Consider the following 12,565-nt stretch of genomic DNA (forward strand, 5'->3'; position numbering starts at 1 on the left):
AATAGTTTTATCAATCCCTTTTACTGTTAATCAGGAAATGAAAGACAAACAATATAAATGTAATGGGTGTAACTGAACAATAAACATTATACACATGCAGTCATATGAAATGTTTGTGTCAAATTACAATTTTTTCTGTTTTTCTAAGTAAAAATAAGCTAGCATCTTCTACAGAGCACACTCCTAAATATGGCAACTTCTGTGCATTTATGGAATTTAATATTTTGGAAAAAAACATAAAATGTAAGATGTGCTGTAACATTTTCACAAGCCACATTATATATTTTATTATTTTTTTTGCCCAATATGTTAAATTTAGCAAATAAGGTATTTTATTTAAGTGTATTATCTGTGTAAACTCTTTAAAATGGTTCTTCATAAACCCTTTAAATGCAGAAATGATTCTTTGCTTGGCCAAATTGTTCTTTTCTGTGATGCAACCTCAGTTCAGTGGTTATTTAATGGTTCTATATGACACCAAAAAGTGTTCCACTATTGTTAAAAATCGAAGAACTCTGTTTGATGCTATGTGGAAGCCCTTTTGCTAACAGTGCACTTTTTACTTGGAAAAACAACAGAAATATGTAATTTGACCATATAATGTCAATATAAAGTACAAAAGTTTTAGGCACATAAGCATGTTGTTTAATTTAAAAACATTTGCTTTGGCAATAAGTGATTTTTGTATATAAAATCACCATGATCACCATCATTACAGCCACTTTGAAAAACACAACTTGTTACCAGATTGCCAGAAGCTATTTAATTCCACCACCAGCACACTTTATTCAACATGAAGTACTGATAAGCCAAACCTGGCTTTGGGTTATAACAACACTGGGCTGCCATCATCAGAGGTTTGGAAACTAAACACACTGACATATGTAAAACCACTAGAAATTTGTGTTTACCATAATACTAGCAAATGTTTACTGCCCAAATAAACAGCTTTCTCAGGTGCCTTAAACATTTGCACAGTTCTATATATGTTTCTTACTGTAAGACAGACCCATAGGAGAATGAACTATTGAATAAATATAAATTATGCAGTTATAAGAGTACATAACTGAAGTGTGGGTCCAAATACAGACCCTCTCAGTTTTAGGGCTGCAACACTGTGCACCTCAATTCAGTGACAGCAAGAGAAGAGAAAGTAGTATTTGATGGTGATTACAAAGAGAACAGGAGCATTTATTGAGCTTCATGTGGAGCTCTTCTTTTGGACTCAAAGATCACGCATATATTCAGTTGTCCATGCGTGCTTCCATGAATGCATACAATACAGTCTGCTTGATCCGCAGGCCTTTATTGCATGGCAGAGCAGAGCAGCAGGAGAGCCACTGGAGCAGAGTGATATCTCCTGAAGGAGCCACTCATCACATACTCAATCCATGATACCATGATACTGTATAAGCCTGCAGTCTCCTCTCAGTCTGCACAGCCCTGCATCAAGAAACCAGATAACATAATGAACCTGTGGCTGCATGTGTGTGACCGAGTGTGGGCACTTGTGTGTGATCTGCACTCTTGCGATGTTCCCAGGATAAGTGCAGTACCAGTTGAAAGTTTGGGCATGTATTGGGCAAGGGTATTCCTTAGTTTTAGATGAGCATGAATCATGAACTTTTATGCTGAGTTCTGATTTCTTTACAGGTAAACCGGCTGATGGCCGGGGAAGATTTTTTGGGAAGATTTTAAATAGCTTTTTTCAAGTGAATATAAGAAACACACTAGTAGGATGATTTCATGATTGGGGTGCTATTTAATGGTATTGTGTTTTCCAATAGGATTAATGGTATAAATGCGTAACAGTGTTGAGTTTTTTTTTTTTTATTTAATGGCAAATACACAAAATGTTGTTAACTATCCTCAATTCTGATAGCACAAGGATAATAATGACAGCGCATGCACAGACGCACCACATAAAATACATTTCTAAAAGCTAAAAGTAATAATAAACTACAATACCATTATTGAAGTAAAAAGGTCAAACAAGTTTATATATATATATTTGGGCGGCACAGTGGCGTGGTGGGTAGCGCTGTCGCCTCACAGCAAGGAGGGCCTGGGTTCGATTCCCCGGCCGGGCGACCAGGGTCCTTTCTGTGGTGAGTTTGCATGTTCTCCCAGTGTCTGCATGGGTTTCCTCCCACAGTCCAAAGACATGCAGTCAGGCCAATTGGACATGCTAAATTGCCCCTAGGTGTGAGTGACTGTCTGTGTCTGTCTGCCCTGCGATGGACTGGCGACCTGTCCAGGGTGTGTCCTGCCTTCCGCCCGAAGACTGCAGGGATAGGCTCCAGCACCCCCCCGCAACCCTGACAGAGAAGCGGCTTAGAAAATGGATGGATGTATATTTGTGCTGTAGACATGGGGACCCCTGCCTCCTATCACCAACATTATGAAGAAATCTGAATCAGTAAGTTTCTCTATAATGCCATATTTAACACTCAACTAACAAATGATTCTGTTTACAGCTCTGTGACTAAAACATGCAGACAATTGAAAAATTGGAATTCCCCTTTAATACTGCAAAAATGACAATTTAAGGTCATATATGATCGTGGAAGACTTTAATATTTGAGTATTGAGTCACAGGACATTGTTCAGTCTGGCCACAGCTGCAGGCAGTAATTGGCCATAGGAGATGGTCATTCCTGTGGGTCTGCAGAGGTTGCCAGGCTTCAGTAGACTTTAGCAGCTTCTGTTTCAGCCTACGGACTGTCTGACTGCCCAGCCAACTGTCAAAGACACTGACTGACTCCACTCTCTCTCCTTCTCTGCTGCATACTCTCAATAGCCGGCTTTTGACAGCTATAGGGCAGCGAATTGCCATGCCCAGCCAATGTGTTTATCCCATTGTCTGGAGCTGTGACAGAATACTTTTTACACAAAATACATCTCATTGCCAAAAAGCTGGAAAGTTAGAAGCCAGACATCAAACAGAAAGCTAGACTATTATTCATAAGCTTTGCATCACCATTAAGACATTTAGTATCACTGTTTTCAATAATACAAAAGCAATTTTGCCAGTGATATGTCTAATAGGCTAGTCCTGTGCAACTTCAGTCAACTAACTTTTAGGAAGCTCTAAAAAATGAACACATTTAGATCTGGCAACATAATTTAACCGGTTGAGAAGTATAAAAACAGAAAATTCTCATTTTATAATTCTTCTTCTTTTTTCGGCTGCTCCCTTTAGGGGTCGCCACAGCGGATCATCTGCCTCCATCTTGCCCTATCCATTGCCTCCTCTACTTTCACACCAACCATCTCCATGTCCACCTTCACTACATCCATAAACCTTCTCTGAGCTCTACCTCTTCTCCTTCTACCCAGCAGCTCCATCTCCAACATTCTTTGACCAATATATCCACTATTCCTCCTCAACACATGTCCAAACCATCTCAACCTGGCCTCTCTGGCTTTATCTCCAAACTGCTCCACCTTCACTGTCCCTCTGATCTGCTCATTTCTAATCTTGTTCATCCTTGTCACTCCCAACGACAATCTCAGCATCTTCATCTCCGCCACCTCCAGCTCAGCCTCCTGTCTTTTAGACAGAGCCACAGTATTTATTTCATAATTATTTTATATAATTCTAATTTTATAAGAAAATATTTGACCTGCAGACACTCACAATAGTAAAAAGTACGAGATAAAACCTTTTTATTTAATAGAGATACCGCTTTTTACTGTAATTCAACAGTTTCATTATACCTCAACTAGTTAGCAGTATTTAACAATATTTTACCATAATAACAGCAACAACAGTGTTAAAATACAGTTTATGTATGCTTTATTTACACGTATTTAATGTTTTTTAAGATATTGGCCATTCCATTTTGCAGTATTTTGACAGTGAAAATATGTTTTTTTTTTATGTGAGAAGCTTGTGAACAAACTACAGTCAAATATATTTGGAAAATGATAAAAAAAAAAAACGCCTAAAAAATATTAAAGTTTGTTGACCATAATGTTTCAGAAATGGTGATCACCTATGCTTTAATTAGTAAGAGAGCATCTAAGCAGAGCATAACAGACATCTTTCTAACTTTTATTTACCATATACAGTATTTAGCCAAAAAAGGCAAAATCACATCAAATCACTTATAATAAAGTGACTCCCTTTAACTGGGATTTGTAGTAGGCTTACAGGAAGCTAATCTGTCTTTGCTACTCTGAATGCATGGGAAATATGTTGCACGCTGTTTGGATGATTCCCCAGTACATTTGGCTGTAGTTTGTTGACTGGGCTTCAGGAGAAAATGTAGGCTTGATCACTTTTGGATGTTTATTTCATAAGAAATCGAGGAGAGGAATTTGTATATTCAGCAAATGTCCAATATTAAACCAACTGCACTATCGGTGTCTGTAATGCTACTTTTATGGCAGGTGGAATTGCTTGTATTTAAGTACATTTCATTTTTCATTGCTTTTTTGCTAGACTTAAAGTTGATTTTGCAGAACTGATTACAAGTTATCACAATTAACATAATAGCTATGATGATCAATGGAGACTGAATCACAGCTGTGATGTTATTCATAACAACACACTCCCTTTAAGAGGAAGGTGGCGGGGTGTAAATGAGATTTTTCGCCAAACTGGGCTCTTCAAGTCTGCCTGTGGAAAAGAGAGCTGATGACTCCGCACTCTGTGGCAACTCAAGAATTAAGAGCTCAGAGCTGACTTCTCCCTGTCAAGACACATGATCAAACTGCTTCATCACACAAAGCAGTGAACGTTTTAATTAATTAATTCGAGCAGTAAAGATTTAATCAGGCGCAGAGATATTTATTGTGTTCCATTCTTCCTCGCTAACACTGTAAATGATTTATTTAAGCAATGATAAATGATCCAGATGAAGACATGAGCACAGGACACAGTCACTGCCTAAAACAAAACAAAACTCATTCTCAGGAAAATGTAATATATATATTACATATATTTTAATATAATGTAATGTAATGATAATGTAATGTAATGATATTTAAGATATTTATGAGATAATTAAGCCGTGTTTTACAGACCACTTAATATAGCTTTAACAGAAAATTAAAGACTACTTACAGTTGCTTTAACAGAAATTTACAGACTACTTACTGTAGCTTTAACAGAAATTTACAGACTACTTAATATAGCTTTAACAGAAATTTACAGACCACTTACTGTAGCGTTAACAGAAATTTGCAGACCATGTACTATAGCTTCAACAGAAATTTACAAAACACTGTAGGTTTAACAGAAATTTACAGACTACTTATTGTAGATTTAATAGAAATTTACAGATTACTTACTGTAGCTTTAACAGACATTTATAGACCACTTAATCTAGCTTTAACAGACATTTACAGACTATTTACTGTAGCTTTAACAGAAATTTAAAGATCACTCACTGTAGCTTTACTACAAATTTACAGACCAATTAATATAGCTTCAACAGAAATTTACAAAACACTGTAGCTTTAATAGAAATTTACAGACAACTCACTGTAGCTTTAATACAAATTTACAGACCAATTAATATAGCTTCAACCGAAATTTACAAAACACTGTAGCTTTAATAGAAATTTACAAACTACTTACTGTAGATTCAACAGCAATTTACAGACCACTTACTGTAGCTTTAACAGACATTTACAGACCACTTAATGTAGCTTTAACAGATATTTACAGACTACTTACTGTCGATTCAACAGAAATTTACAGACCACTTACTGTAGCTTTAATAGAAATTCACAGACCACTTACTGTAGCTTTAACAGAAATTTAAAAACCACTTGCTGTAGATTTAATAGGAATTTACAGAACACTTGCTGTACATTTGATAGAAATTTACAGACTGCTTATAGTTGCTTTAACAGAATTTTACAGACCACTTATTGTACCTTTAACAGAAATTTGCAGACCACTTGCTGTAGATTTAACAGAAATTCACAGACCACTTACTGTAGCATTAACAGAAATTCACAGACTACTTACTGAAGCTGTAATAAAAAATTACATACTACTTATTGTACTTTCAACATAAAATTGTGGAGTACCTACATACATTTACTTAAGTTAGAATACTTTCAAGAGTTTTCAAAAGTCCACCTGCTCCTGTGTTAAACTGCTATTATAGCTGATTTCAGTCATGCCACGATACTCACACATATTGACGGATTTGCAGAAGCATAACTCAGCCATAACACAATCTCTTTTTCTCCCTCTTTCCCTCCCACCCACTCTCAGGCCCTGTCTGTGGCCTCTGGCTACCTGATCTGGCCGTGTTGACTTCCCCCTGTCCGTGGTGCTGCAGGGAGAGGCTATGTGATTAAGCAAACGTGCTGGTGAACAGAAGAGCAAGGAGAGCAGCTGTTCTCATTAAAAATGCAGGCCAACCAGGCCCACACAGAGCCAGCAGCCATTCTGGCCTTTAATGCCATAATTTCTGTGCTGGAGAAACTTGCCTCACAGCCAGTTTGCAATGGATGGAGGAGGAAAAGAAGTCATAGCATCAAACTCTCTCTCAGTGTCAAAGTTTTTCCTTTTTCTGACATATAGTAGGCACTCATACATACAAACATATTGCTGCTGTCGGAAGAAAACCTTGTATCTCCATTTTTGTCATTTTTCAGTTTTTGAGATAATTTGAAAATGCCTGTTGCCCTTTACATTTATGTTAAACTTTATGAAGATTGGACCAAAAGAAACAGCCAAAAATGACTTGGAAAAAAGTCTTGTTTCATTGACTTACATTAAAAGCTAAGTAGGTTTATTCCTTCTCTTGTAAAGTTATCATTTTGGAGACACACAGATTTATTATGCTTGATCTTGAAAGGCGGATAACAAATGCACAGTATTACTTTACATTTACTATTTCTCAGAAACTGCTCTTTGAAACAAGCAGTAGAAATTGTGACAGAGGTTTGGATTATAGACTTTCAATTGATGCCACATTCATGTTTGTAGGTATTTTATTATGAATTGAGTTTGATAAAAAGCTACTGCTTATTCAGTGGTGAGCTGCACTTACACAATCTGATCTGATTGAAAAGCTCCTAATATTTTTTTCACCATTCTTATATCATTTTTCCAACTATTCATTGCTATAACAACAGTGATTGTAATGCACTACTTGACATGGAATTATTATTTTGGTGTTAAACATTCTTTGTTCTGTGTTCTTAAGTGAACAGTCTCATTTTGCAGAACTGAACAAAAAACTGTACATTTGTCAAGTTTTGTCGTTTCTTTGAGATTAAAATAAACTTTCCAAAAAATTTGGAAGTGCAGAATAGGATATATAAATGTGATTAATGAGACTAGCAATCAAACATTTGACTGAATATTTTTTTTAAATGACAAAAGGCACTGTACAGTGAGGTAATTTTTAATGACAAATGGACCAATAGAAATGCTTTAAAATGACTTGGGGGAAAATATCTTTTTGCATTAACTTCTATTCAAAGAACATTTTTTCTTTGGACTGTGAAGGCACCACCATGGAGATATCTGTTTTTGTTCTGACAGTGATGATAAAAAGTAGTCTTCAGGAATGACAAGGTCGCAGAGTTTGTGTATCTTCATCAGTCCTGTTGGAAAAGCTCATCACAAAGCTGCTTGTAAAAATGATCAGGAGTGATCGTAAAACTGCATCAAGACAATGAGAGGCTAACAGGGACATAGGAAAGTGCTTTAAGCTGGACGTGCCTTAATTTTAAGCAGCATACAGTGCCCCCAAGTAGTATTCAACCCCCTGCAGATTTTGCAGGTTTACGCATTTGGAGTTAACTTAGCATTGTGAAATTTGGACAGTAGATGGGCCTGGACCTGTGAAATGCACTGCAGCAAACAGAATGTTATTCCTCTGTTTATTCATTTTTAAATATTTTGCAAAGTTTACCAGAGGGTCAATTATTATTCAACCCCTCAAACCACCAGAATTCTGTTTGGTTGCCTCAAATATTAAGAATTAATTCAGGTATTAAGAACAATGAGCTTCACATGCTTGGATTAATTATCTGTTTTTTCCTGCCTTTTCTGACTATAAAAGCCCCTCCCCAATCAAGTAAACAGCACTCATACATGGTCAATATAGGAAAGTCTAAGGAGCATTCCAAGGCCATCAGAGACAAAATTGTGGAGGGTTACAAGGCTGGCAAGGGGTACAAAATCCTTTCCTAGGATTTGGGTCTACCTGTCTCCACCATTGGGAGCATCATCTGGAAGTGTAAGGCTTATGGAACTACTGTTAACCTTCCATGGCCTGGACAGCCTTTCAAAGTTTCCTCCCATGCCAAGGTTAGGCTTGTCCGAATGGTCAAGGCTGACCCAAGGACAACAAGGAAGGAGACTGGTTCAAAGTTCTCTTGTCTGATAAGACCAAGATTGAGGTCTTTGGTGCCAACCACACCGGACATTTGGCAAGAGGATGGCACTGCATACAACCCCGAGAATACCATCCCTACAGTCAAGCATGGTGGTGGCAGCATCATGCTGTGGGGCTGCTTCTCAGCCAAGTGGCCTGGTCATCTGGTCTGCATCCACGGGAAGATGGATAGCACAGCCTACCTGGAGATTTTGGCCAAAAACCTCCATTCCTCCATCAAGGATCTTAAGATGGGTAATCATTCCAACAGGACAATGACCCCAAGCACACAGCCAAGAAAACCAAGTCCTGCTTTAAGAGGGAAAAGATCAAGGTGTTGCAGTGGCCTAGTCAGTCTCCTGACCTTAACCCAATTGAAAACTTGTGGAAGGAGTGCAAGATCAAAGTCCACAAGAGATGCTCAAAGAACCTAGACAACTTGGAGAAGATCTGCATTGAGGAGTGGGCCAAGAGACCTGTACTGGCCTGATCAGGTCTTATAAAAAATTATTAATAACTGTAATTACAAACAAGGGTTATTCCACAAAATATTAAACCTAGGGGTTGAATAAGAATTGATCCTAATTTTTATGTTTAAAATGTATCATAATTTAATTGAGCAACTTATATTTTTTGTTTGTAATATTTAGGCATCTATTAATAAATGCTACTCTTGTTCAAAGTTTGTTTTAACTTGTTGAATTTGCAAAATCTGCAGGGGCTTGAATACTACTTGGAGACACTGTATACTTGATGGGACTGATGATGTCATGTGCATCAAACAGAATGTGTCATACTGCACTAAAATGAGGCGAGAGATGATAATATGTACATATAACTGATATATAAGACCACTGATGCTCTGATCCTCTCTCTGCTCTCTCATTCTGGATAAACTTTATGTATGCAAATTAACTGAGCCTGTGTGTGTTGTAGTGACGCCCACAAAGTGGCCACCTGTTGTTGAGGGAAGTAATTCAGCTCACTGTAATGAAACTACTGTGTTGACAAACAGTGCAGCTACTGCAGATTTAGAAAAGCAAGGGGTGCTGCAGCCCCCCCAACACCCCCATTTCCCACGTCCCCTGGGGATAACATCTAAATGAATTCAAAATAGATGTATTTAACTGTGTAACAATTTTAACACTGTCTCTGCAGTGAGTGTTGTGATTATTCTAAAATGTGGAAAATAGCAAAAGCAAGGACACCAGTTCTATGAGTAGTTTTTCCAAACTTTTGACTGGTAGAATAAGTCATTAAAATACAGTAATAGCACCAGACTTAAGCACTATGATGGCTGGCTTGCTTTTATAGTCATTCTGTATCATCTACTCTGCTGTACAGCGGCTACCTGCTGAAATTCAGATAGTCTGAACTCTTTTTGTTTTCATTACTTTTCTTTTCTAATGCATCTGCTTTGTGTTTAAGATCAGAATGCATGCAGGACAGCTGCTGATGTCTGTATTTTCTGCTGACACATCAAAAACTACATGAATGAGGGTGCACTCTTCAAAGGAAGGTACCAAAAATCTATCTAGAAAAACACGTTTCAGCCTGCAAATCCATCACCATCTAGAGTAAAGCCCTCCACACAAACATCACAGGCAGAAAACCTGCCGCTAAAACTGAAACACTGCCCTGAGATAATCCCTCGCAGTGCGTACTGTCAACACAGGATGCAGTTTCTCTGCGATTGCCCTGGATTGGAGAGGTAAAGAGGGGATTTCCATGCAGGACAAGCAACCTCTGCTTTTCTTCAAACGGCTGCTGGACCTGGGGTTGAGCGGGGGGGCTTGGTGGGGGAGAACTGATGGATTACGCTTTTCACCTTTGAAACTGACCCCATTAGCACACCTCCTACACACACGTATGCACACACATGGCAGAGGAGGCCATGGAGCTGCCCTGATCTGCACCACAGCTCTTGATTTCTCACTCTGGTCTGCATGCACAGAGAGTTAGCCACATGTGCGAGGTGATTTAATGCTAGAGCTATGACGCGTCCCTCTTCACCGGTGGCCAAGCGCTTTGGGGCCTCAAAGTCATGTTAGAACATTTCCTGATGTCTCCCTTGAAGGGAAAAAACCTGTTAAAACTTTGAGTTTTGTAGTATGTAGTTTTAACTTTTTTAAACGTGAAGGGTTCCTATGTAAACTAGAGGTCTGCACCAGATTAAAATCGATGCCCTAGCCTGAGCTCAACCCTTTTTCCACCTTTCCAACATTTCCACCTTTGGGCCTTTTTCAACTAGACATTCAAAAGTTCAAGAGTTCATTTTCTACCTGAACCTTCTTAATAACCACAATTAACAATTTAGCTTTCTCAGTTTTATGTCTACAAGTCTAAAGCGTCTAATTTGGACAATTAGCTATCCTGTTTTTTTAATCATCTTAGATAAGCACTACTTGTTCACATGAAATAATATAGTGTACATTTATGCACCTACTTACAATTACACAGAATAACGTGTAAAATCAAACTATTCATTTGCTTGTTTCTGAAGTGTGTGAAATAATAGCACTCATTCTCTGGAACTACTAAAAATGTAAATAATGTTAAACTTTTAACAAGCTTAATGTCGCCTTAGCAAACTCTTCGCACAGCAATCGATTCTAGAAATAACAATCAGCACCTCAACGTTCACTTCCAGTTTACATTCTGCACGGGTCATTTAATAATGCTTGGTGACTTTATCTTCTCCTTGAAGAGTAAAAAATTAACTAAATTGTCATTGGCTTAAGCTAAGTGTTGCCAAGTACACAAGTGACACCCTTAAGCTGGGAAGCAGGAAAGAGTATAAAGTATTTAGTATTAAATCGTGGTGGTTTTTATCATATAATTGATAATAGATATAACTGTTTGGATAATTTAATGAGTTGACAATGGAAGTGATGCACATCACTGTAAAATGTTGTGTTAGCTTAAACCGTGCATGGTAACTGGAGATTTTGAACATATAAGCAAATATAAAAACACAAACATCACTCATCAAAAGCACACATGGGTCTTTGCAATGCTCAAAATATTTAACCATCTGTTCTGTTGTTATTTTCCTGTTGTTGTGTTCAGCTGTTGCAATTAAAGAACCCTGAAATCTGAGGATGCTGCAGCCCCCTCAGCACCCCTACTTCCCTTCTCTACTTTTAACATGACCAAAATCATCAGATTCATCTGCTTTCGGAAAGAGAAGAACAACTGACATTACAAAGTGCTGATTCCCAAGTTGCGGACAATTACACATTTCCACCAGTGAGGTCTCCAAATCCTCAAAACTTATTTAGTGTAACGTTAAGTTAATTTCTCATTAATGACATATACTGTAATAAGGTGTGGTGCCCTGCTACTGTCTCTTCTGCCATGGATGCATGGAAGGCAGGGCCATGCAGAGTAGTAACACCATGGGACTGCTGGACTGTTGTGGGTGTTACTAATGCAGAGTTACTAGTGCTGTGCTGTGCTGGATTGGGGGGTGGTTGGTATGGTCTGTGTATCTATCATGAACATGGGGTGTATAGTTAGAAGTGACCAGGACAGAAGTGGTGGTCTCCACTGCTGCTGTATTCAGTATGTTTCCCAGATCTTCAACTTCACTGACACCACAAATGATTGTTATAATTACTAACAGTATAAGAATAATAAGTAAATGAATGTTCATGTCATAATATTTTTTATTCCTTTTAGAACCCCTTTTCATGGAGCACATTTATTATAACCAGTACTGGTTGTGCTCTATTTTTTAAATCTAAAAATGATATAATAATGGCTATTACAAGCTCAGACCGCTTACAGAAAATTAGCCCTGTTCTTGACTTTATTACTTCAATAGATAAACAAAATAAAGTGAATTAAGCTGTTAACAGAAAACCTAGATATAAAAATTCTTTTGAGAGTTCTTGAAAGTGTTCAGCATTTACCCAACAAGTTTAAGTCTGCCTAATACTAAAGTTGATTCTTGTCATTTGAACTGAGACTATTAGCATGTTTATCAGTACTGATGGTTAATAATGATCTTGTTAACCATTCAGTACTGCGTTTACACAAGAGTCACTTTGTGCACTATTCCACCAAACAGTGAAATAAGACGTATACTGGCACCATATGATACACATTTTCCCTGCAAAAAATAATATCTTGGCAGGTGAGATTACCTTAAATCAATCCAATATATCTAAAATTTCCGATTTTGAGCTTGTTGTAACCTTACAATAAGA

Source organism: Pygocentrus nattereri, chromosome 10 (genome assembly GCF_015220715.1).
Source record: "Pygocentrus nattereri isolate fPygNat1 chromosome 10, fPygNat1.pri, whole genome shotgun sequence".
In the NCBI taxonomy this organism is placed as follows: domain Eukaryota; kingdom Metazoa; phylum Chordata; class Actinopteri; order Characiformes; family Serrasalmidae; genus Pygocentrus; species Pygocentrus nattereri.